We start from the raw sequence: 27,223 nt of genomic DNA on the forward strand, positions 1-27,223 counted from the left end.
TTGAGCGCAGCTAGCACATATCTGGCTACTCAAGTTGGGAAGCAGGATCCTGGTTGCAGTGTAGACATGCCCTAAAAGGAGGCTTGAGGGACTGGGATTAGATATGGTCTTGGTTACCATTTTACTGAATGATATGGAAGAATTACTTTCACAAATAAAACTAAGAAGTGCTGAGAACACCAGCAAGGACAGACAAATGATACAAAAGTACTGATTGTAGAGTGGTTAGAAATACAGCTAATTTTTTTTATTGTGATTGGATTGCACCTTGAAGCCCCACTCGATGATCAGGCCCCATTTGTGCTATGTGTGATGTACACATTTAACGAAGCAATAGTCCCTGCCCCCAGAGGGCTTGGTGTGACATCAAATGTGGGTTTTGAGCTACTGACACATGTCACAGAGAAAGGAGATGGCAATCCTTCTCTGTAGGACTCTGGAGGTTCCACCTGGAATACTGTGTTCAGTTCTTGAGTTACAAGAAATGTGTTAACAAAATGGAGGGAGCTCAGAAAGGAGATGTTCAAATGATTAAAGGACTTGCGTTCAATATCCAGCAGCATAATTTGGTTCTGTGGTTCTGTGACATGAGCTGGTTTGGTTGTTATCCGAGAGAACTGGAAAGGCTATGGCATGGAAACCAAGAGATTGAGGATATGTCTACACTGAGCTGGAAAGTGTAATTTCCAGCTCAAGGAGACCTAGTTGTTCTAGCTCTGATCAAGCTAGCATGCTAAAAACAGAAGTGTAGCTATGGCAGTATGAGTGGCAGGAGCCACTAGCTACCCTGAATATGTACAGTGCAGTGGTTCTCAAACTTTTGTATTGGTGACCCCTTTCACATAGCAAGCATCTGAGTGTGACCCCCCCCTTACAAATTAAAAACACTTTTTTATATATTTAACACCATTATAAATGCTGGAGGCAAAGCGGGGTTTGGAGTGGAGGCTGACAGCTCGTGACACCCCCCCCCCACCATAATAACCTCATGACCCCTGAGGGGTCCAGACCCCCAGTTTGTTTATTCTGCTGATCAGGGGGCACAGGGAGATTGACATCCAGTGGTCAAGTCATTCTCATGCATCTTCTCAGCACATGGGGTAAGTGACATGTATTTTGAAAAATATTATGTGATCTATTTGTGAACTTAGGTCCCATTTCAGTACATAACCTAGTTACCTTTACATAGTCATGTATTAGAAATTTATGGAAAGCAAGATATGAACTAAAGACTAGAAAAGGAACTTTTTCAGCATATGCAGTCTAGCTGTTTGTCAGGTCTTGTCCTCAGGTTTGGCTCAGCTCATTATTCATTACTGCAAAATCCCTAGGAAGGATGTCACGTTACTTTAAAAACTAAAATCATTAACAAGTTAATTTATACCAAGCACTTGAGAATTGACAGCATGAGAGCTAGAAAAGTAACTATTATTGAATAAAGCCCATATTCTTCTGTCTTATTCTGGGTAATATTTTTCCTTGATTATCAGAAGACAGCTTTATTGTTCAGCTAAGATAAGTAGGGTATGCATTTAGGACAGAAGATCAGTCTGAATTTTTTTGATCCTTCTGGGACTGACTAGAATCCCCTCATTTGTGCTCAGATCTTTTAAGTTTGTTTGAATTGGGTAAACGAGGGACTTTCTCTGTTCAGCTTGCCCTGGCATTATAAATAAACTGGGAATCCAGTGAGATTCTGTAATTGATAGGGAAAGGCAGAGAGAGAACAATCCTGCTTTTGGTCACATATGTGCAACCTAGTTGACTTCACTGGGGCTGTACTGGTATAAATGAGAGCTGGTCTACACTACAGCTGTAAGTCTACCTAAGTTACACTACTTCAGTTACATAAATTAGTTAAGTAACTGACGTCAACATAACTTAGGTCGACTTACAGCAGTGTCTACACCGCACTGTGTCTATGGAAGATGCTCTCCCACCGACTTACCTTATGCTTCTCGAGGAGCTGGAGTACCAGAGTTGACAGGAGAGCACTCGGCCCTCAACTTAGTGGGTCTTCACCAGACCCACTAAATCGACACTGCTGCATTGATCACAGTAGTGCCAATCTAGCCATAAATATAGACATACCCTTAGAATGGAATTTGACTTGAATTGTAGTGGCTTGGTTTGAGAAATGATTTGTACAAAGTCAGAACTGGCATGATGAACGTATTGGTTACCTGCTGTCAGTGAGGAATGTTTCAAACTCTGAAAACACGTTCACGTGAGATTTCAGTATAACTCTCTACCCCTGCAAATCAAGCTTCATCTGAGTCATGTGGAGCTGGTTGTCATGTAAAATACTGTTTATGGAAGTGTCATCTCAACAGGAAAAAAATACTTGACCTTAATGAAGGATAGCACACATGAGTGGGAGACTGAGGGATGAGCCATGGCACCTTGTAAAATGTATTAAGCACTTACATAGCTTTTTCCATCCACAGATCTTAAAGAGCTTTACAAAGGACAGCCAGTGTCATTAAAGAAGTCCCCATGATACCATACTATGCATGGTATGAAATGGAATGGCTTTATCTTTATGATGCTAAGGAGGATATTTCGTAGTCTTGCATGAACCCTACAGGGATTACACACTGATTTAATGCTGCAATTTGGTTTGAAAGGGTTGGAAATGAACCAGTTCCAGCTTGAGTTTGGGACAAACTCAAGCCTCCAAGGGTATTCCCAGAGGTGCTGGAACTAAGGGTGCTAAGGGTGCTGCTGCATCCCCTGGCTTGAAGTGGTTTCCATTACATACAGGGTTTACAGTTTGGTTCAATGGCTCTCGGCACCCCCACTATGAAAATTGTTCCAGCACCTCTGGGTATTCCCAACCCGCCCACTCCGCCCCCTCTGTCCACTAGAAGCCTTGTTATACTTATTGCTGGGCAAACATCTCCATCATTTTTCCATATTTATTCAACTAAAACATGGATTCACTTTTGCTGCATTGTCTTTCTGCAAAGATTCTAGTAAACGATTTGACTGGCCAGAATGTTCACAGATGTAGTGAATTTTAAGTGAATATTAGAGACTGAGCGAGCAGAGCTCCATAGACTTTAGCAAAGCTGCACTGATTTGCACCAACTGAGGACCTGGCCATAGGTGCCCTAAAGCAGATTTTGAATTTGCGAATATGTGGATTCACACTGGCAACTTGAATCTTCTAGAAAATGTCTGCGATCAGTCTTCATATCATGAGTCAGTCTTAGAAATTATGTAATAAATTTTGAATAAGAAATATATTCAAGAAAATCATAATCAGGTAATTGGACACTTGCCAACAGAAGAACAGGCTAAATTCACTTAATAAGTTCACCATTATAATCCCTCCAAATGCTCGGAGCGTCCCCCATCTCCCTTTTAGATGTCTTCTCGGAAGCACTCGGAGTGTATTGTGGGAATAAGTGGGGCTGGTTTGGGGGCAGGTAGGTTTCCCAAGTGTACAAACACATTCACCCTAAGCTAGTGAGTATGGGCTGGGGTTCATAAATATATTGAACCTCAAACTGAAATTTCCATTTGAACTGGTTTGAGGGCTGATGCAAGAATTAAAAGGAAAATTGGAGAATCAAGAATAAAAAAAGGGTGGGAAGTGACAAAAGTTGTGCTTTATTGTGTTACTGTGTCTCTTCCTACACATACAGCACGAGAAGGAGATTTGTATACCAAGAATGTTCGTTTTATACGCAGCTAAACACGGAATATAATATTTGGTCATTCCAAGAATCCCACATTTCCCCATGGTTTTAGTGCCATTCATACGTACTATTTTTTTTTTTTTTGCTTGCGTTGCAATTTGAAAGATCAGTAATCCACTCTCGGAGCACTGACAGGTTTGAGAATTTCCAACATCTTGCAAGGCAAATCTTTGCAGAAGAAATTAGAATGTGGCTTGGTTTTGGTAACTTAAGTGATAGTCCAGGGTGAATTTGAATCCTCTGATGGGAGAAGCCCTGTCGACACCAGGAGTTAGGTCGGTACAACTGTGTCACTCAGGGGAGTGGATTTTGCATATTCCTGAGTGACGTAATTATACTGACATAAATTTGTAGCGCAGACCAGTGTTCAGTCCCATAAGTTTTCTCTCTTCAGTAGTGTTCAACATATGGATTCTTTTGGTTGGCCCTTTTAGTGTATTCCTCCAACTGTCCAATGGCATACTTGCCATGGGAGATACTCTGGTTTCATTCTTACCACACGACCCAGATATTTTCATCTTCTTTTCTGGATAAGTTAAGAGATAAGGAATCGTTAAACTCTCTGATCGATCTCAGCATAGCACATTTCATGTTTCAGTTTATTTTGCTGACTAGAAAATTAATTCTTGTTGGGTGAATTAGCCCAAGGTATGATGAAGTATCAGGAATAATCTTAAATGATGATGGGAGGACAGCCTTGCGTTGTAACCTTTTGCAATGAAATGTTACAGTATTAGTTTTATGTCCCTGAGGGCGCAAAGTAATTTATCTTAATAAATGTGGCATTTGCCTTTGAGAACATTTTTTAGTTACCTTCAAATGATGTGAAAAGCCTTTTTCTTAATCCAAACTCATAAACGAATGAACAGGGTTTTGCAGAATCAATAATCATGCAGTGGCTGGAAAATGGGAATTCATAAAGAAATACAGAGCATTTGCGGCAACTTCATTAAGTATACTGAAAAATAACTTCAGCTTGACACACTCTGGTGCTACAATATGTTCTGGGAGAGTTGAGTGAGTGATAGAATAGAATTTTAATACAATAAAAAAATTCTTTTGTGAAAAATCAATTTAAATTGCCTTTAGGGTGAGCACCAGCACACAAAATGCTTAATGGCAAAAAGGCCATAGGCACAGTGTAACGACAAACAGCCTAAACTAGCCAATGGGAAATACCAGGGAGAGTGGGTATGTGCTAAGCCCTGAACCTCTATCTCTGCTTGCAAACAAATGGGAACCAGCCACCTGGAGTTAGGTACCTTAGGCACCAAAGGGTTTTCTAGTGGCAGTGGGTGAGACACCTGCCTTACTCCACACAAAATGGTCCAAGGAGTCTATTAATTATTTATCTGCAGTGGAAGTGATGCTGCACTGTTACTCAGTGGTTAGGGCAGCCACCGAGAGGTGGGAGACTGTGGGTCTAGTCTCCCTGCTCCAACCACTCTCTTCTTATTTATCCACAGTGGAACAGCTTCAACAGGAGAGCCTGAAGGATCAGAAGATCCCATAGCTTAGCTTAGTGGTTAGAGCACTCTCCTGAGAGGTCGGAGACCCCCTGTTCAGAACTTTCATTCCTCTCTGGCAGAGGCTCAAATTGAACCTAGGTCTCCCACCTACCAGGTAAATGCTCTAACCACTGGGATAAAAGTTGTAAGGTGGTCACCTTCTCCTGCTGGATTGTGAGTGGGACCTGATCCAGCAGGCAGCCTCTGAGCATGCCTATCAAATTGGGCCCTGCGTGCAACTTAGGCACTTGTGTGCCTGTCTTGCCCTGATTTATGAATTGCCTAGGGATAGACTAAGTCTGACTATAAATCCCAGGCCTCTGGGCTATTGGAAACAGTCAATTCAATACCATTTCAGTTTCTATTTCAAGCTATCACAGGTGCTGACTTTTGTTTTTGCCGGAGGGTGCTTTTGAAGAGGTGTGCTCTGTGTGGGGGAGGCTATTTTCAGCATATGTATAAGCTTCTTTCATATTCTTGGTATTGAATGTGTGTCTGTCATTGTAGTGGGTGGGGAAGGGACCTTGGGGGAGGGGGCGGAGAGGAGCGAGTGGCAGGTGGGGAGGGACTCAGGGGAAGGGTGGAGAGGAGTGGGGTTATTGAATGTGTCTATCATATCTTAGTGGGTGGGGAAGAGGACGTGGGGTAGAGGGGGGAGAGCAGTGGTGGGGGGGACCTCAGGGGAGGGGGCATCGGGGGAAGAGGTGGAGCGGGACAGGAAGAGGCTCAGTAGGGGTGGGGCCTCGGAGGAAGAGGTGGAGCAGAAGTTGGGCCTTGGGGTGAAACGGGAGTGGAGTGCTGGCAGGGCCTCAGGGGGAGGAGACCATATAGGGGCGGGGCTACAGTGCGGGGTGGGGTGCTGGTCTGGGAGCCAGTGGGCCCCCCCATTTCTAGGGAGCTTCCGGCGCTCCTGCTCAGCCTCCCTAAACGCAAGAGTCTCACACTGCCTATGACTCTGACTTGTGGGTGCTGAGCACCCTCTGTTTTTTTCAGTGGGTGCTTAAGCCCCAGAGCACCCATGGAGTTGGCGCCTATAGGAGCTATAATTCCAAAGCCACAGCTGTGATCCGGAAGAGAAGGTCTTCTATTAAAATGTCAGCCTTTCCATTTATTCTTTGTGCCATTCACCTGATCTCTTTGTAGAAAATTATTCGTAAGTGTTGTTGTAATACTCATGTGAAATTTTAAAGCATCTCCCTGATACTTTCTTATTTAAATTACAAATTGCTCAGCAGGTGTCCAGGAAAAGAAGGAAGGTCATTCAGGTGAAAAACTAGCCATTGTGCCAGCAAGAAACCCTTTTGTTGGCACTACTTATGTTCTTCTGTTTAGTTCTTTGGTTTATATTCAGTTCTGAATTTGGGTTCAATTAAAAGGGCAAGATATTGGTTTATGTGTTTGTTATGCTGATCTACATACAAATTTGTGTAGATCACTACACAATTCTTGTTGGGATTGCAAGCACTTTTTAGAGGATGATTAGAACTCAAAATGACTGTAACAAATTAGAGAATTGGTCTGAATTCAAGAAGATGAAATTCAGTAAAGATAAGTGCAAAGTTCTTAACTTAGGAAGGAAATCAAATGCACAACTACAAAATGGGGAATTACTGGCTAGATAGTAGTACTGCTGAAAAGGATCTGGGGGTTATAATGGATCACTAATTAAATATGAGTCAACAATGTGATGGAGTTGTGACCAAGACTAATATCATTCTGGGGTGTATTAACAGGAGTGTCATACGCAAGAATTGTTCCACTCTTCTTGGCACTGGAGAAGCCTCAGCTGGAGTACTGTGTCCTACTCAGGGCACCATGCTTTAAGAAAGATGACCTATGAGGAAAAGTTAAATTTTTTGTATGTTTAGTCTTGGGGAAAAAAAAGACTGAGGGGGAACCTGTTAGTCTGCAAATATGTTATAGGCTGTTAAAAAGAGGACTGTGATCAATTGTTCTCCATGTCCACTGAAGGTGAGACAAGAAGTAATGGGCTTAATTTAGGTTAGATAGTAGGAAAAAACTTTCTGACGATAAGGATAGTTAAGTACTGGACTAGGCTTCCAAAGGAGTCATGGAATCCCCATCACTGGAGAATTTTAAGGACAGGTTGGACAAACACCTGTTAGGGATGGTGTAGGTTTACTTGGCCCTTTGTCAGTGCAGGGGGCTGGACTTGATGACTTCTCAAGATCCCTTCCAGCCCTACATAACTATGATTTTATGAAAACTACACAGAAAGTGGTTGAGATAAATAAATACACAAGCAGATCCTCCTGTATCCTGGAAAGGGAGAAGAGAAGAAGACTCAATGAAGTCAGCTAGGAACTTTGTCATGCAATCTAATTTATCTAGAAAGCATGTCAATAATACAGTGGTGGGAGTTAAAGAAATATCGGCATTGGAAAGGGTTCAGAAAAGGGCAACAAAAATGATTAGGGGTATGAAACAGCTTCTGAATGAGGAAAGACTGGGACTTTTCAGCTTGGAAAAGAGATATGATAGAGGTCTATAAAATCATGACTGGTGTGGAGAAAGTAAATAAGAAAGTGTTAGTTACTCCTTCTCATAACACAAAAACTAGGGGTCACCACATGAAATTAATAGGCAGCAGATTTAAAACAAACAAAAGGAAATATTTCTTCACACAATAGACAGCGGAGCTCTTTGCCAGGGAATGTTGTGAAGGGTTCAAAAAAAAAACTAGATAAATTCATGGAGGATAGGTCAATCAATGGCTATTAGCCAGGATGGGCAGGGATGGTTTCTGTAGCCTCTGTTTGCCAGAAGCTGGAAATGCGACAGGGGATAGATCACTTGATCACTTGATGATTAATTGTTCTGTTCATTCCCTCTGAAGCACCTGGCACTGGCCACTCTCGGAAGACAGGATACTGGGCTAGATGGACCTCTGGTCTGATCCAGTATGGCCATTCTTATGTTCTTATGTAATGGGCTTAAATTGCAGCAAGGGCAGTTTAAGTGTACATTAGGAAAAACTTCCTAACTGTCAGGGTGGTTAAGCACTGGAATAAATTGCCTAGGGAGGTTGTGGAATCTCTGTCATTGGAGATTTTTAAGAGCAGGTTAGACAAACCCCGTCAGGGATGGTCTAGAATAGATAATACTTAGTCCTGCCATGTGTGCAGGGGACTGGGCTAGATGACCTCTCAAGGTCCCTTCCAGTCTTACGGTTCTATGATTCTAAGAAAACCCATAGCTTGACTGTAAATGTGTTATTTCATCAAAGGAAGGTTACTCACATTTCGATTGTTTTGCTGTACTGGTGAAGTTTACAATATTATATTTTTATCTGCCTTCAGTAGTGCTGTGATTTAGAACGGAATGTAAGAAAGCTAAAAGAATCTATTCTTTACTGAGGTTGCAAAACCATTGTTTGTCATAAGTCTCTCACTCTTTTTTCTTTTTAAGTTAACACAGCCTCTGATAGTGTGGCTGATGTGATTAGGCCCTATGATGGTGTCCCCTGAATAGATGTGATTAGGCCCTATGATGGTGTCCCCTGAATAGATACAGCACATAGCTATTCAGGGGACACCATCATAGGGCCTAATCATACCAGCCACACTAGCAGAGGCTCGTTCACCTGCACATCTACCAGTGTGATATAGCCCATCATGTGCCAGCAATGCCCCTCTGCCATGTACATTGGCCAAACTGGACAGTCTCTATGTAAAAGAATAAATGGACACAAATCAAGAATTATAACATTCAAAAACCAGTCGGAGAATACTTCAATCTCTTTGGTCACTCGATTACAGACCTAAAAGTGGCAATTCTTCAATAAAAAACTTCAACAACAGACTCCAACGAGAGACTGCTGAATTAGAATTAATTTGCAAACTGGATACAATTAATTTAGGCTTGAATAAAGACTGGGAGTGGATGTGTCATTACACAAAGTAAAACTATTTCCCCATATTTATTCCCCCCCCCCCGTTCCTCACATGTTCTTGTCAACTGCTGGAAATGGCCCACCTTGATTATCACTACAAAAGGTTTTTTTTTTTACCCCCACTCTCCTGGTAATAGCTCACCTTACCTGATCACTCTCGTTACAGTGTGTATGGTAACACCCATTGTTTCATGTTATCTGTGTATATAAATCTCCCCACTGTATTTTCCACTGCATGCATCCGATGAAGTGATGTGAAGTGTAGCTCATGAAAGCTTATGCTCAAATAAATTTGATAGTCTCTAAGGTGCCACAAGTCCTCCTTTTCTTTTTGCGGATACAGACTAACACGGCTACTACTCTGAAACCTGTCTTAGAAATCAGTGGCTAAATCATGCCCCATAGAACCATCCAAGTAGGGACTCTAGCCAAGTGGAAGCTGGTTCAGTAACTCTGTGGGAGCTGATGGGAATAAACTGCCACATGGAAGAGAGATGCCATGTTGTTATAGCGATGTTGGTCCCAGGATAGGAGAGAGACAAGGTGGGTGAGGTAGTATATTTTATTGGACCAACTTCTGTTGGTGAGAGAGACAAGCATTTGAGCTTACATAGAGGGTGTCAATTGAAGGTCGTAACAGTATTGCTAGCCACCACTGTTCAAAAATCATGAATCAGGTCCTCAGAAATCGTGAGATTGTCTGAAATTATAAATTTGGGGGCAACTTGGGGGCCCTAGTTGCCTTCTGGTGCTGTAGACTTTAGGGCTCACATTTTCAAGATTTTCTCCACAACCACAAGGACTAGAAAGTAGGGGTATCAAACGCTTAAAAAAATTAATCGCGATTAATCACGAGATTAAAAAAAGGCGATTAATTACAGTTTTAATCGCACTGTTAAACAATGAGTACCATTTATTTTAAATATTTTTGGATGTTTTCTACATTTTCAAATATATTGATTTCAATTACAACACAGAATACAAGTGTATAGTGCTCACTTTATATTATTTTTTATTACAAATATTTGCACTGTAAAAACAAAACAAAGTATTTTTCAGTTCACCTCATAGATTTTTTTTTTTGTTACATAAGTGCACTCCAAAACAAAACAATGTAAAACTTTAGTGCCTACAAGTCCACTCAGTCCTACTTCTTGTTCAGCCAATTGCTAAGACAAACAAGTTTGTTTACATTTATTGGAGATAATGCTACCCACTTCTTATTTACAAAGTCACCTTATTTTTGAGTAAAGTTATGTGAAAAAAAAAGATTCTACATTTGTAAGTTGTACTTTCACGATAAAGAGATTGCACTACAGGACTTGTATGAGGTGAACTGAAAAATACTTTCAGTTCACCTCATTTTCAGTGGGTAGCATTATCTCCAGTAAATGTAAACAAACTTGTTTGTCTTAGCAATTGGCTGAACAACAGTAGGACTGAGTGGACTTGTAGGCACTAAAGTTTTACATTGTTTTGTTTTGGAGTGCAGTTATGTAACAAAAAATATTTATAATAAATTTAAATTGGTATTCTGTTATTGTTTAACACTGTGATTGATCACAATTAATTTTTTTAATTGAGTTAATTTGTTTTGAGTTAATCATGTGAGTTAACTGTGATTAATTGACAGCCCTACTAGAAACTTTTTTTTAAATGAAAGCTGAGATTTTCATGTAATCAAATAAATTCAGGAGCTGGGGCCTTAAGAAAAGCACCATATATCTATCACAAAATTAGCAGTAAAATTGTGAGAGTTGGCAACAGTGCTAAGCAGCATGTCCGGGAACCTTCCTATGAGGCGGAAGAAAGCCAGTAAAGGAAGATGACTGTATTTCATTTTCCCCTGGGAAAGTTGTTACAGAGATTCTGCAACTTCAGGAAAGTTAACTGCCTCAAGCTGTATAACTTTTACTGTGCTGTCAGCCCCCTGCTGACATGTAGGCCACGTTTATTGCCAAGGAACTGAGGACAGCTGTAGTGGGCCTGAAGTCACTCAGCTATACTGGCAGGGATCCAGAGAAGGGACTGAGTTGGAGGTCCTGTAATTAGCATGGAGATCCTAGCTTGCTGAGGATCACTCAATATCTATGGAATGAGTTTGATTGACTCATGCAATGGCAAATCCTAGGAAAACCGCACAAGGATCCTTGCATGGTTTTCTGTCCCCTTATAGGGGAATTTCCATAGAACCAGGTGTTCTGGGCTATTTAATATTTAAAAATAATCAATAATAATAAATTTCTCCTCAAGAGCTTCCCTGCAGTGGTCGCAGCAAGCTTGTGTTGTGATGCCACTAGTACCACCAACTCTGACGGCAAGAATAGAAATGTCAGGCTTAGGCAATGGAGGAGATACCAAGTTTATTTGACCTGATAGTTGTTGGTCTGTTGGGACCTTCCTAGCTAACTGGTGAATAATTAGAAATGTACACTCTTTTGCTGCCTTTTTGCTGAGATAAAGCGCACAATCATCATAATATCTGATACGTCCTCTCTTTGTAGGGGAACAGTTGTTGGTCTAATAGGTCATTTCCACCATTATGATCATCCTTTAGGGCCAGACTGATACTATTACTGAAATTGAATAGTTCTTTACACCATGGGTAGTCTCCCATTAAAGTCCACAGAGGTACTTGTGGCGTAAGATACTACTCTGTGTGAGTAATTCTGGCCCATAATGTTTGCCTAGGGGACAATGCAGCTTTTGGATAAGATCCACAGCTGCTGTAAATTAGTGTTGCTCCACTGTCTTCACAGCTGGGGGTGTGGCTGTATGCCTTTAAATAACTTGCATCTAAATGCTAATTTTTTAAAGAATGTCTGGAGAGAAAAAATAAGGAGAATTGAAGATAATGGGCTGCTTTCTCCACTGTTACAATGGGTTTCTGCCAGTGCAATTCCAGAATTAGGCCCAGCATTTGTTTTATACAGAAAGTAATATTCTTCTAGGGTGTGATTCTCCTGTCATAGTGGTGTAAATCAGGATTAACTCCATTGAAGTAAATGGCGCTACACTGGTGGAAAACCCAGGTGTGTAAACAGAGAATCTAGCACTTGGACATAAAATCCAGAACACAAACCAAGCAGTATTGTCTTCATGTTCTTTACTATGGTACTGTGTGCTAAGTTGGATATTTTCAAATGTTAGTACCTCTCTAATTATAACTCGTTGATTTGACATGTATATGTAAGGCACATCCACACTGCACACTTCTTTCAGTGGCATATAGTGTACATAAAGACATAGCCCTTCCCTTAGCAAGGGTATAAATAGCAATGTAGGCCTTGAGGCATGGCTTAGGCAAGTAAAGACATGCCTGAAGGATGTGGGTATGTACATACTCTACGTGGCTCTCTACATGCCCAAGCCCGCCCTCCCTCCCTGCCTATACTGCTATTTTTAGCAGTGTAGTGTCCCACTGCCTCTCTGCTGTTGGAGCCCTTCCCCATTGCAGTGGGGAAAGGCTCTGGTGGCAGGGAAAGGCTGAGCCTTTACCCACTGCCTCCTCATTGCTAGAGTCCTACGCAGAGGTGAGGAGACTTCAGCAGCTCCCTGCTGCTGGAGCCTTTCACTGACATGTAGCTACACACCCTGATGTGGATGCAGCCTGCTTTTCCCTTCTGTGTATACATGCACACTATACACCGCCATTAGTGTAGTGCAGATGTAGCCACAGACTACAAGAAATGTTGGCACACATGGATATCCTTACATGATTAACATCTAAGAAGTATCAATGCTAGGGAAGCAAAAGTACTTAATGTATTTGTAGAATTTGAATAAATATGGCAATATTTCCTCCCCTAATAGTACTCCATTGATTCATTGAACCAAGGTCTTCTCTATTTGGAAATATTTGGAATATAATCTGGCACTTTGGTTCCAAGAAATATGCATGCTAATATCTTTTCAATGGAAGTACCCTTCCTGGGTTTAAAAAAATGGGGTGGGGGAATTATAGAGATTGCCTTTCACCAATTTTACTTCCAAAAATCTTTTTGAAGACTAATATACATTAAGTGAAGTACATAAACTGCTGTATCTCTTGGTTTATGCGCAACGATTGTATTACCAATATTTACATTATAAAAAGGCTCATCCATCAATCAAAGATGAATCTTGGCAACCAGTTGCCAAAAATTAAAGGTCTTCTGGGCAGCAGCCCAGTGATTATACGAGATAATCTGCCATAGGTCCCAAAACACCACAGTGTGGGAGTTGCTCTCTCAGCAGCCATTATTAAACTGTGGGATCTAGACCCAAAGAAGTTGCTTGAAGTGGAAAGAACATGCAGCTGGGGATTGCATGATTGTGCAAGGGCAATACGGATGGGTTGGTGGCTGCCAGCCAGGACCATTGCTTGGCAACGAAGGCTTGGTAGATACTAGGAAAGGCCACCTTTGGAGGAGGTTCTGGGGGATTATGGGATGGTATTGAAGATTCATAGATTTTTAAGAAGAGATTATTATGATCATCCCATCTAACCTTCTGCATAACACAGGTCAAAGAGTCTCACTTGGTGAACTCTGCCAACCTCAGAGTCATAGCAATTCCAGCTGAGTAAGACAACCTGGGACTCACCCTGGACTCCATCCATGTGATGCTGAAACTGATGTAGAGTGACACAGTGCAAGCTGTTCCCTGGAGGCTGAGTATACTGACTTTGAGAGTACCTGTTGCCTGTACTTAGGCAACTAACTATGTGAGGGGGTGGGATTCAGAACCCATCCCTCTTACCAGCATCCCCTGTTGGCTAGTTTAGGTGGCTCTGTGCCAACATACTGGCTTTTGTGGATCCCATTCTTAGGTTCATATCTTCCCATTCATTGTATAGGGAGCCTAAATGCCTAAGTCAGGGTTTGTGGATCCCGTTGTTGTTCCAGTGATTTTCTAGGCACCCTAAAAGTTAGGCTTTGCGATGCTTAAGTCGTTTTTTGGAGCCGGGCCTTAATCGCTCTGTACTTCTCTTTCACCATCTGTAAAATAGAATAAATAATGCTTACCTCCCTCAGAGGGGCATTGTGAGGCATAACTAATTAATGAAAGTGTGTGAAGCACTCTTGAAAGAAAATTATTATCAAAATGTCATGCTAATAGCATTGAGGTGAAAGTGTGGGAAGGAAGTGAAGGGGATAGTTAGGTGGCATTTATGGGGAGCAGGGGATTTAAGATTTTTCAGGGTATCAGCATAAAATCAGGGGAAACTCAGAGGCTTTGACTCATTAAGGAAATGGGAGTCTAGGTTCATTCAGTCCTTAACTTCACAAGAAAACCCAGATGATGTAAACCCAGTGAACATATACCACCAGTTCAGGACAGTTCTAGTGTTTTGTTCATGAAGTGCATGGATCTATTGTGCAATCTGTGTTAAGGACATTTAGAAGATGCTGCTGAAATGTCCATAACACTGGCTCTTGACAGGCATCTATATATTATTGTTCCTCATCACACTATCTTACTGAATTTTACTCAGCTCTCATATGCCTTTACATGTAATTACTTTCATTAAATTTCATCAGTGCCACTGGCAGAGATAATTCAACGGAAGGAACAATATCTTTTTTCATTAACACATACATTTTTCATCTGGTAAGAAAGGGCTTTTTACTATTGTAAATGAAATCTAGTTTAAACATAGTTTTAGTTTTTGGAAAGAGTTTGCAGAAAATCAAAAAAGTCTGCCTCTTTCATTTTCAGAACAGATTACTTCAGAGGAATAATTAGTCTTGATACAATCATTTTTGCTTCTTATTAAAGTTGTGAGTAGCAGTTATTTATGTGCCACACTTTATATTATGAATCTGCATTGACATTCTTAGTAAAGGTAAAGGTTGGAGAAAATATTAATATCGAAATAAAGTTTGGGGAAACTTCTAAGAAATGAGTAATTTCTTTAAATTTCCAAAGCTCTGAAATCATTTAAAGCATTGATTAATTCTCACTTCACCTTTGTTAGGTGAGTAAGTATTCTTATCCACATTTTACAACTGTATCAATTGTGGCAGAGAGAGGTTAAGTGAAATATTCAAGGTCATACGACAAATAAGTAGAAAAACTGAAGTGCTGACACTTTGATCTTTGCTCTAACCACTAGACAGTACTTCTTTCATCAAGCATTCCTACTTAAACAATTATGAGAAATGCATTTTTATGAGTGTGTTTGACAAACTGCACTATTAGTAACTATGGAAGATAGAAAGCAATATTTTTGAATATGTATGTCTAGCGATGGGGCTTTGGAAAGGTACAGATATTCCTACTTCTTGAAGCATGTTTTGCATACACAGTATACTGAGATTAATTGATAGTCTTTATTCAGTTTGGGCCTGATCCAAAGCTGGTTGAAGTGAAAGGTGACTTTGGTGAGGTTTGGACCAGGTGTCTAAGGCTTGGGCACAGCAGTACTTCTTATATTCCTGTTTAAAATTCTTTTGTAGGGCTGAAGGGACTTCAAGAGGTCATCTAGTCCATCCCCCAAGACTGAAGCAGGATTAAGTACGCCGAGACCATCCCTGACAGGAGTTTCTTAAACCTACAAGGACAGGGATTCAACAATCTCTCAAGGTAACGTGTTCCGGTGCTTAACTATCCTTATAGTTAGAAAGTTTTACCTAATATTCAATTGAAATTTCCCTCGTCACCACTAAGTGGGTTACTTCTTGTTCTACCTTCTGTGCGCATGGAGAACACCTTTATAACAACCTTTAACATATTTGAAGACTGTTATCATGTCCCCCCCTCAGCCTTTTCTTCCATAGCCTAAACGTGTCCAATTCTTTCAGCCTTTCAGGACATTTTTTCTAAACCTCTTATCAATTTTGTAGCTCTCCTCTGGATTTTCTCCAGTTTGTTACATCTTTCTTAGCACTTGTCTACATTACTGTGCTAAATCGGTGCTGCTGCATCGATACAATGGTGCTGTTTTATCGCATCAGGTGAAGCCACATTACGTCGACGAGCTAGCGCTCTCCCCTCGACGTAATCACTCCCCCTCAATGAGAAGCAGGGGCTATGTCAGCGGGGGACACCACTTTAAGTCGATGTAATTTACATCGCTCAGGGGGGTGATATTTTCACACCTCTGAGTGACGTAACTTACCTCAATTTAAGCGGTCCTGTTAATACAACCTAGAATGATATTTACCCTTTTTGCAACAGCATCACCCTGCAGACTCATTCAGTTTATGATTCCCTATAGCTCCAGATCCTTTTCAGCAGTACTACTGTCTCACCAGTTATTTCCCACTTTGTATTAGTGCATTTGACTTTTCCTTCCTAAGCATAGAACTTTGCACTTTTCTTTATTGAATTTCATCTTGTTGATTTCAGACCAATTCTCCAATCTATCAAGATCATTTTGAATTCTAATCCTGTCCTCAGAAGTGTTTGCAACACCCCACCCCCAGCTTGGTGTCATTTGCAAATGTTATGTGCATACCCTCCTCTCATACAAGTTGTTAATGAAAATACCAAATAGTACTGTACCCAGGACAAACCCCGGCGGGACCCCACTGGATACACCCTTGCAGTTTGACAGTGAACCGTTGATAACTCTTCTTTGAGAATGGTTTTCAACCCTGATCAGGGCCGGTGGAAGGAAAGAAGAAGGGATGTTGTACAACCAGGTGTTTCCGGTGGGCCACTCTGAAATGGAAGCTCCAAGTGTGGTGATGGAGCTACCCATACTGCATCTAATCCCTAATTGCGATCACACATCACAGCCACGTCCCTTAGGATACCCAGGATTCTAGCCTATGCTTCCTAGAACACAAACTCTCATTAAATAAATACAGACATGTATGATGTAGGTGAATGAAGCATTCATTAAAAACAATTTAGATATTGTGACAAAGTTCCTCCTCTGCCTTGGTGTGTCCTATGCTTATTGGCGGATATGCTCGCCTCAGAGATTCATGGCAGCCCTCAGTTTGGCCACTTTTGCTAGTGGCTCAAAGCTGCCGTTCACTCAGCTAACCTCATCACTGGCCAGCATGGGGAAAGGGAGGAGAACAATACCCGCAGTCTCTGCTGACCCACCTAGTGAGTCAGGGGATAGGTCAGGGACCTTCCCCTCTGGTGGGACTCACAGTCCAGGTCACCTCCTCTTGTCTCAGATAGGGAATTGAGGGGGATGGGGGAAACCCGGGCCCGCCCTCTACTCCGGGTTCCAGCCCAGGGCCCTGTGGACTGCAGCTATCTACAGTGTCTCTTGTAACAGCTGCGTGACAGCTACAACTCCCTGGGCTACTTCCCCGTGGCCTCCTCCCAACACCTTCTTTATCCTCACCACAGGACCTTCCTCCTGATGTCTGGTAACGCTTGTACTTCGCAGTCCCCCAGCAGTATGCCTACTCACTCTCCACTTCTTGTGCCTCTTGCTCCCAGCTCCTCACGAGGTCCTTTTTAAACCCAGGTGCCCTGATTAGCCTGCCTGTCCTAATTGATTCTGGTAGCTTCTTAATTGGCTCTAGGTGTCCTAATTAGCCTGCTTTAATTGGTTCCAGCAACTTCCTGATTGTTCTGGAACAGCACATTATTTTACTCAGGGAAAAGGGACCTGCTTAATCTGGAGCTAATATATCTGCCTTCTATCACTCTCCTGTTATGATTTTGGTTGCACTTTTCCCCTCACCTTCTTATCTGTGTACTCCCTATCCATGGCCCCACAAAGTCAAGGGATCTCCTGGTCAACCTCCTCCTAGCCCTAGCTAAAATGGCCATCTATAAAACCAGAGTGAGGAGGTTGGGCAATGGAGTCTCCTGTGACTGTGGGGCCTATTTCCGATCCTCGGTCCATTCACGTATCCGGGCAGAATTCCTCTGGGCGGTGTCCACTGACTCCCTTGACACCTTTGAGGAGCAGTGGGCGCTGTCCGGGGTTCTCTGCTTGGTGTCCCTGTCTGGTTCCCTTCGTTTGACCCCTTTGACCACACTCCTGTCCCTGTTATTTCATTAGTTGTCCCCCTGATTTATTTGGTCTCCAGGTCCTGTGGATCCCCCTCTTAGGCTGTGGGGGGATCCTTTAGCAATAGGATCACTCTCCTGTAGCCATCTGGCCTGACCCTGTCACAATATATAGATTGAAGAGGGAAGATTGTAATAGTGGCTAGCTCTTCGTTCCAAAGTAAATGCCTACAGATTTTCAGAGTCCACTGAATTTCTTGCAACATTAGAAATTATAAGTAGAGCAAACCTACCTAAAGCATCAAATATTGTAAGAAGATTATGATGGAAGTATTTAGGTCATGCTTTATGAAGGCCCATTAAAGAACTTTGGGGCTGTCAGGGTTTCCTCCCCACTCTGAACTCTAGGGTACAGATTTTATTTAAAGGAAGGATTTTATTAAAAAAAAAAGGTAAAAATCACTTCTGTAAAATCAAGATGGAAAATAACTCTACAGGTTAACAAAAGATTCAAAAACACAGCAGAACTTCCTCTAGGCTTAGTTTCAAAGTTACAAAAAACAGGAATAAACCTCCCTCCAGCAAAGAAAAAATTCACAAGCAGAACAAAAGATAATCTAACACGCCTTGCCTGGCTTTTACTTACAATTTGTAATATGAGAGACTTTTAGGATGGTTTATAGGAAAAGGAGTTTTCTGACCTGATGCTTCTCTGCTTCCCAGGAGAACACACCAAAACAAAGCCTTCCCCCCAACCCCAAGATTTGAAAGTATCTTCTTTCCTCATTGGTCCTTTTGGTCAGGTGCCAACCAGGTTATTTGAGCTTCTTAACCCCTTACAGGTAAGGAGGAATTCTAGGCTACCCTTAGCTGTATGGTTATGACCCCCCCCCCCCCCACGACCCACATCACAGAGGGTTCTGGACAGCCTGTACCACACTGGCTGTGATTTCTTCCTGGAGCTCTAGGAGAAAACAGAGTTAAGAAGACACATGCACCTCTAGATATACTACTGATTATATAAAAACTAACAATATTTTCCACATTTCAAGGACAATTTGAACCAGTTGATTTGGGAAACTTTCACGGGAGAGTGCATCCGCCACTTTGTTAGAAGCTCCTGAAATGTATGAAATCAAAATCTTGGAGAGCTAAACTCCACCGAAGAAGTTTTTTGTTATTGTCCTTGATAGTATGAAGCCACTTCAGCGCAGCATGGTCTGTTTGCAGGTGGAAACGCCGTCCGCAAACGTATGGGCGTAGCTTTTCCAGAGCGTATACAATGGCATAACTTTCCTTTTTGCTGATTGACTAGTGACTTTCCCTCTCAGACAGTTTCTTGCTGAGAAACACGACAGGATGGAATTCTTGATCTGGTCCCTACTGCATTAAAACTGCTCCCACACCACGCACAAACGCATCTGTGGTTACTAGGAAAGGTTTGTCAAAGTCTGGGGCCCTTAGCACAGGGTCAGACATGAGTGTTGCTTTAAGCTGGTTAAAGGCCTTCTGACACTCTTTAGTCCACTGAACTGCATTTGGCTGTTTCTTTTTGGTTAGGTCTGTCAGTGGGGCGGCAATTTGGCTGTAGTGCGGGACAAGTCGCCTGTAATATCCGGCCAAGCCTAAGAAGGATTGGACCTGTTTCTTTGACTTTGGGACAGGCCACTTTTGGATAGCATTCGCTTTGGCCAGTAGGGTGTTGATAGTTCCTTGACCCACCTGGTGTCCAAGGTAAGTCACTCTGTTTAGGCCTATTTGACACTTCTTAGCCTTAACAGTTAGCCTTGCCTCCCTTATGCACGCAAAGACTTTTTGCAGATGCTCCAGGTGTTCTGCCCATGAATCAGAAAAGATGGTCACATCGTCAAGGTAGGCGACTGCAGATTCTCCCAATCCTGCTAGGAGACTATCTACAAGTTTTTGGAAAGTGGCGAGTGCATTTCACAGCCCAAAAGGGAGCACATTAAATTCATACAGTCCTACATGGGTGATGAAGGCTGACCTTTCTTTGGCGGATTCATCCAGTGGTACTTGCCAGTACCCCTTGGTTAAGTCTAAGGTAGAGATGAATTGGGCACGTCCCAGTTTCTCCAGTAGCTCATCGGTGTGTGGCATTGAATAGTTGTCTGGGCGAGTTACAGCATTTAGCTTACAGTAGTCCACGCAAAAGCATATCTCCCCATCTGGTTTGGGAACTAGAACTACTGGAGATGCCCATGCACTGTTAGAGGGGTGGATTACGCCCATCTGTAGCATGTCCTAGATCTCCCGTTCTGTAGCAGTTTTGGTTTGAGGAGACACTCGGTATGGTTGGGCTCTATTGGGTGAGCATTACCTGTGTTAATGGAGTGGTATGCCCGTTCGGTCTGTCCTAGGGTGGCTGAGAACATCTGCACGAAGCTAGTGCACAGCTCCTTGATCTGCTGTCCCTGCATACATCCAAGGGTCATTGAGCGGTTCACCTCTTCCACTTCACCATCACTTTTTCCTTCATAGTAGACACCTTCAGGCCACTCAGCGTCATCTCCTCCCTGGACTGTAAACTGACAAACCCTTAATTCTCTGGAATAAAAGGGCTTTAGAGAATTAACATGGTACACCTTAGGCTTTAGGTATGAGGTGGGAGATGCTATGAGATAGTTAACAGCTCCCAGGCGCTCCTGGACCGTAAATGGCCCTTCCCATGACGCTTCCATTTTATGGGCCTGAAGCGCCTTTAAGACCATGACCTGGTCCCCCACTTTAAAGGAACACTCTCTGGCATGTTTATCATATCGGGCCTTTTGCTTTTCCTGAGCATCTTTTAGGTTTTCTCTAGCAAGGGCTAAAGAGGTTCAGATGGAGTTTTGTAGGTTGTTTACAAAGTCCAGAATGTTAGTTCTGGAGAAGGTGTAAACCCCTCCCATTGGTGTTTCACCAACTGTAATGGCCCCTTAACCTCACGGCCATACACAAGTTCAAATGGTGAAAACCCTAAACTGAGATGTGGTACAGCTCTGTAGGCAAAGAGCAACTGCTGCAACACTAGGTCCCAATCATTGGAGTGCTCATTTACGAATTTACGTATCATGGCACCCAAAGTCCCATTAAACTTCTCCAGTAGGCCATTTGTTTGATGGTGATAAGGGGTGGCAACCAAGTGATTTACCCCATGAGCATCCCAAAGGCTTTTCATGGTTCCTGCCAAGAAATTAGTTCCCAAATCTGTAAGGATGTCGGAGAGCCAACTTACCCTGGCAAAAATGTCTGTTAATGCCTGACACACACTTTTAGCTCTGGTGTTGCTTAGAGCTACTGCTTCTGGCTATCGGGTGGCAAAATCTGTGAAAGTCAGTATGTACTGCTTTCCTCTGGGTGTCTTTTTCGGAAAAGGACTCAGAATATCCACAGCTACTCGCTGAAATGGAACCTCAATGATGGGGAGTGGTTGGAGAGGGGCTTTGAACTGGTCTTGGGGTTTTCCCACTCTTTGGCACACCTCACAAGACTGAACATAGGTAGAAACATCCCTGCCCATTCCCTCCCAGTGGAAGGACATCCCCAAATGGTCTTTGGTCCTGTTCACCCCAGCATGGCCACTAGGTTGATTGTGGCTAAGCTCAAGAGCTTTACCCAGTACTTAGTTGGAACTACCAAATGCCAGTCTTCCTGGTGCCGTCTTTCTACAACAAATACAATTCCTCTTTCTACAGCAAACCAGGATCGATTAGAAGAGCTGGGAGGCGGTGGGTTGCTCCGTGCTGCCGTCCAAGCTCCCTGGAGGCTTTCATCTGCTTCCTGTTCAGCCTGGAACTGTTCCCTTGATGCTGGAGACATCAGTTCCTCACTGGATTGTGGACCTGGGCTTGGTCCGTCTGGAAGTGATGCAGGTGATGGGGCTGTTTCCATTGACTTGTGGCATCTTAGAGGCTAACCAGTTTATTTGAACATAAGCTTTCGTGAGCTACAGCTCACTTCATCGGATTAAATGCTCCTTTTCTTTTTGCGAATACAGACTAACACGGCTGCTACTCTGAAACCTTTCATCCCAGAGGGGCCCACAGCATTTTACAAAATGATAGACAAACTAAATAGACAGATCACTTTACCCACTGCTGAACTGCTGCTGCATTTGGTGTAAACAGCCATTTAACAATTCACACAAACACTGCAGAACCATCTGGGACTAGAAGAGTACATTTGTAACAGCAGACAGACAATGCAATTATCTGAGTGAGAATTTGGCTAGGGCACTGGCTTTAAGAACCTACTCTTTGAAAAATAGAATGGAAGTGTGTGCTCTCTCTTTCTCTCTTCTTTTAAATCATATACTTTCTGTTGGAATTACTTTAATTTGATATAAGGGGGAAAACCAGAACAAAAATAAAGTTCCATGAGAGGACACAGCTTATGTCTCTTCTGCTATAGGCTGCATCTGAACTAAACCCCATCTTTTCTCTCTTTCATCTGCGTCCCTCATCGTTATATCCGTGCCCCTCTCTCTCTCTCTCTCCCCCCCCTTTCTTATTTTTCATAGATTCAGGCATTTTATGGCCAGAAGGGAGCATTGTGATCATCTAGTCTGACCTCTTGTATAACACAGACCATAGAAATTCCCTGAATTAATTCCTGTTTCAAATCCAATCCCTATGGTTGAACTGGAGCCTATTGTAGTAACAGTAGGGTTTTCTCAGGACCTGAGTCAAATGCTTTATTAATGTTTAATTAAAGTCCCTTTACCTCGTTGTCATTTGATCAGGGAAAACAAATTTGGTGTGGTTTATTGGCTTTTAATCAAGAGCATAAGCAATTATAATGTTAGTTAATTTATTATACTTCCTAAAATACTAAACAATATGAAAATTAGATTGAGGTTACCATGTAAATCAGGTTTCAGAGTAACAGCCGTGTTAGTCTGTATTCGCAAAAAGAAAAGCTGTAGCTCACGAAAGCTTATGCTCAAATAAATTGGTTAGTCTCTAAGGTGCCACAAGTACTCCTTTTCTTTTCATGTAAATCAAGTTAGTCAAATCACGAAGTTAATAATAATACAAATTAAAATTGGTTAACTAAAAGAAAACAATTTGAGACCAACAAATGGGCAAATCATTGCATGAGAACAATCAGTAATCAAATCATAAAGTTAACACCAATGATTGAATGGCTTGCCATGTCTTTCTATCTCTATGCAGTTTATTTAGCAGCTTATACTTTCCCTTATGGCAACAATGGGTTAAGGTTGGAATCTTTACATACTCAAGGTGACCTCTAGTGATCTGTGATAAGCTTTGCTTTGAACCCGGCTTAATCGATGCCAAATGGTAACTTGCACTATAAGCTTATACCCACACATTATTACTGCCACCACCCCTGCCTAAAAAGCCTAGGACAAGTCTTTCCTGCCAGGTGTAACTGCACAGACATTCCGTTAAGAAAACAGAAAGAGGAAGAAGTTAATTAAAAATACAAAGGGGATCTGCTCTTCATCTCATGCATACACTTTCTTAAGGCCTATGAGACCTCATGACCACAGTAAGCCAGTACAGAACAGTCTGGGAAACTGGGGAACTGTGTGATAGGTTATTTCACTCTATCAATGCTCAAAGCCAAACTGCTTCAAAAGCTACTTGTTATATGCCATTAACATAAACTCATTAAAATATGGAAAATTAAACTTTATAATTAATGTCTACATTACTATGAGCCTACACACCTACTATATATAACCTGCTGATTTAAAAATATCTAACTTTAGTAGCTGCTGTTTAACATCCTCCTTAGTTACTGTTGGAATGGAAAGTATTTCACCATGGTCATCATCAGATATGAATACATCATCTGGCTTTTTCCCAAATACAGAATAGAAATATTTATTGAAAACTTCTGCCATTTCTGCATTATTATTGACAATTCCACCATTTCCATCTAGTAATGGGCCAATACTATTGCTAGGTTCCTTTTGTTCCCTGATGTAAAAAAAATCTTATTGTCCTTAACACTGCTGGCCATAGAGTTCTCCTTGAGTATTTTTGCTTCCCTTATCAATTTTCTACAGTTTCTAACTTCTAATGTATATTGATTGCTATCAAATTCCCTTTTTTCCATTTCATAATATTGTTTTTATTTTTTTATTGCCGCTTTCACTTCCCCTCTAAGCCAGGCTGTTTTTAACCAGCATAAACTTCTTTCTGAATGATGGGATTGTGGCTTTTTGGACATCTACTAAAATGTTATTAAAGAGTTCCCAATTATCATTCACAATTTTTGGTTTAAATTGTTTTTCCTGGTTGATATAGCTCATAATTGATTTTGGCTTTGTGAAACTTGCCCTTTTAAAGCATGAAGCATATATATTCCTTGTTGGGATTTTAGTCTGTTTACACATAATAAATGCAATCAAGTTATGATTACTTGCACCAAAGCAACCACTAATTTTTAGTTCTGTAAGAAATTCCTCTTTATCCATCAAGATGAGGTCTAGTACAGAATCCCCTACATTGGATACAACACTTTTTGAGTTAGGAAATTGTCATCTATATTTTTTAAAAATTCCAAGGGTATTTTGGAACTGGCAGCATGAGACCTGCAGCATTTGTCACTCAGACTTAAGTCCTCCATGATAACACTTCTGTACATACTATAGAATGGTGTTCCAGGAATTTGGTGGTCTTTAGCAGACACCAACTAGTACCTCATCTATGTTTTACCTATTAGAACATTGATCCATAAGCATACAAGATCATTTGCTTCCAAGCTGTCAGTGACTTGGAAACAGGTAATGACATTTTGACATATAGTGCCATGCCCCCATCTCTTTTGCTTGCTTGAGTATTCCTAAGTAGGTTATAAACACTGATTTTTAATGCTTCTTCTCCTTGTCTCAGTCTTCCTCCATCTTTTTCTCTCTGGCCTACCCATTTCTCTTCCCTTATTTTTTCCCACTGGCCTCCAGTGGTGTGCCATCTATGTATGCAAGGTGTCACACACTAAGATGTAGGCTGTGCATCCTAGTGGTTGGAACAGGAGTCTCACCAAGTGGTTGGAAAAGAATCAGGAGACAGAACCAGAGGTGTGGGGTCAGGGGATAAGCCAATTTTTGGAGACAGGAGTCAGGAATTCAGAGGAAGGTAGGGACTAGAGCTGAAAAGGGAACAGACCTGAATTAACATAAGGGCCAGTACAGAAAACACATCTCATGCAACTGCAGGTGTGAAATGCATTGAGCAGCCACTGTGCAGTTGTTTCTACAAGGCTTACATGGTGATCTGTTGGCCCTTCTGTCCAATAAGGGAGCACAGGCACTTAGTGAGGATTTATTGGGCCTAGCTGGGCTCATTGGATTTCTAGGTGTCCAAGCTCAGAGTCAGCTGAGATCCTGACAGTACCACTCCCCTTGAGGGCTTCTCCTAGGAGACCTTAGTCCTGGCTTCTCATAGTATCTTTGGTGAAATTCCTGCAGGAGATCAGGAGTGTGAACATTTTTTTCTGTTTCCCAGGACCTCTCTTCTGGACTGTATGCCTTCTGGTTGATCAGATACTGCACCTTCCCCCGATCCTTCAGGAGTCAAAGACCTAATGCACTTTGTATTCCTCCTGCCCATTTGACAATTACTGGGGGGGTAGTGGAGGGTCTACCCAGTTGGGGAAGGGCTTGTTGATGAACAGCTTGAAGAGAGAAACATGAAAGATGGGGTGAATCTTGAGGGATTCTGGTAGTTGAAGCTTGAAGGCTACTTGGTTTATTTCTTTGATGATCTGAAAAGGACCCAGCTGTTGGTGGTCAAGCTTGGCCAAAAGATGGTTCTTTCTCAGAATCCAAGCTGAGAACAAAACCTTATCTGTTATTGCAATGTCAGGGGTGGCCTGTGGCTTTCAGTTGGCATAAGGTTTATAATTTTCTTTAGAGGAAAATTAATGCTCTTTGAGTTCCTGGTGTGTTTGCTGGAGGTGGGGGACCATGGATGCTGGGCTAGCAGACACTTCAGGCAGCAGATCTGGAATTGGGAAATTGGGGTTGAAAACTAAAATGTGTGAAGAACGGGGTCTGTTGGGTTAAAGGGTGGGTCAAAGCATAGCATGCAAATTTGGCAAAAACCACAGCAGTGGGAGCCAATCATTCTCATGGAAATTCAAATAACAGCAAATATACTGCTCCAGGGTCTAGGACACACTTTCAGTGTGGCCATCTATCTGTGGATAATAGGTTGTTGAGGTGAGGCACTTGGTGCCAAGAAGGCTGAGAAATTCCTGCCAGAATCAAGAAACGAATTGAGGGCCTTGATCTGAAATTATATGTGTCAGCATGCTGTGGTAACAAAAGACATTCTCCAGGAAAGCTTGCACAGTTTCACATGCAGGGCATGGTAGGGCAGGGAATAAAATGGGCCACCCTGGTCAGGAGGTCCACTACAGTCAGGGTGACTGAGTGCCCTTGGGAGTGGGGTAACTCCACAATAACATCCATTAAGAGGGTGGACCAAGCATGCAGAGGTGTGGAGAGGGGCTGATGGAGGTCCACAGGCCTTGCTCACAGTCTCTTCATGTGGCTGCAGAGGTCTCATGATCTAACATAGTTTTTGAGATCAGTTTGTAGGGTCAGACACCAGAAGTATCTAGCAATCAGGTTCCAAATTGGCCAAAATGTCCTGCCATGGGCAAGTAATGGCACAACCTTATCATCTGAAACCAGGAGCTCCCCTTGCAATTGTAGAGATGAGCCCCATGATAAAAGAGGTCTTGTTGCAGATGAAACCTTGAATCTAGAGAAGCACTGGCTGTTCTTTGAGTCTGGCAGATTGGGGCCACAAATGGGTTGCTTGGAAGCAAAGAATGGATAGTGGGCATCATGTGGTCAATGATGGTTCCGCAGACTAAGTGGGAGGATTTAAGAATGGTAGTGCGAGCTTTCTCCTCTCCTCCTCAGTACTTGTCCTTGTGGGAAAAAGCATCTGCCTTCCCATTCTTAGTCCCTGGAGGGTATATAACCATAAAGTCAAATCAGGAGAGGAAAAGGGCCCAGTGAATCTGATGTTGGTTGAGTTGTCGTGTTGTCAGCAGATGCTTCAAATTTTTGTGACCTGTCCAGACTTGGACAAGGGTGCGGGCCTCTCAAGGAGGTAGCACCACTCTTTTAAGCTGACCTTGATGGCCAAGAACTTTTTGTCTCATACAGCATAATTTCTTTCAGTGTGAGTCAGTTTCTGAGACAA

The sequence above is a fragment of the Natator depressus genome, chromosome 1, assembly GCF_965152275.1.
Source record: "Natator depressus isolate rNatDep1 chromosome 1, rNatDep2.hap1, whole genome shotgun sequence".
NCBI lineage: Eukaryota > Metazoa > Chordata > Testudines > Cheloniidae > Natator > Natator depressus.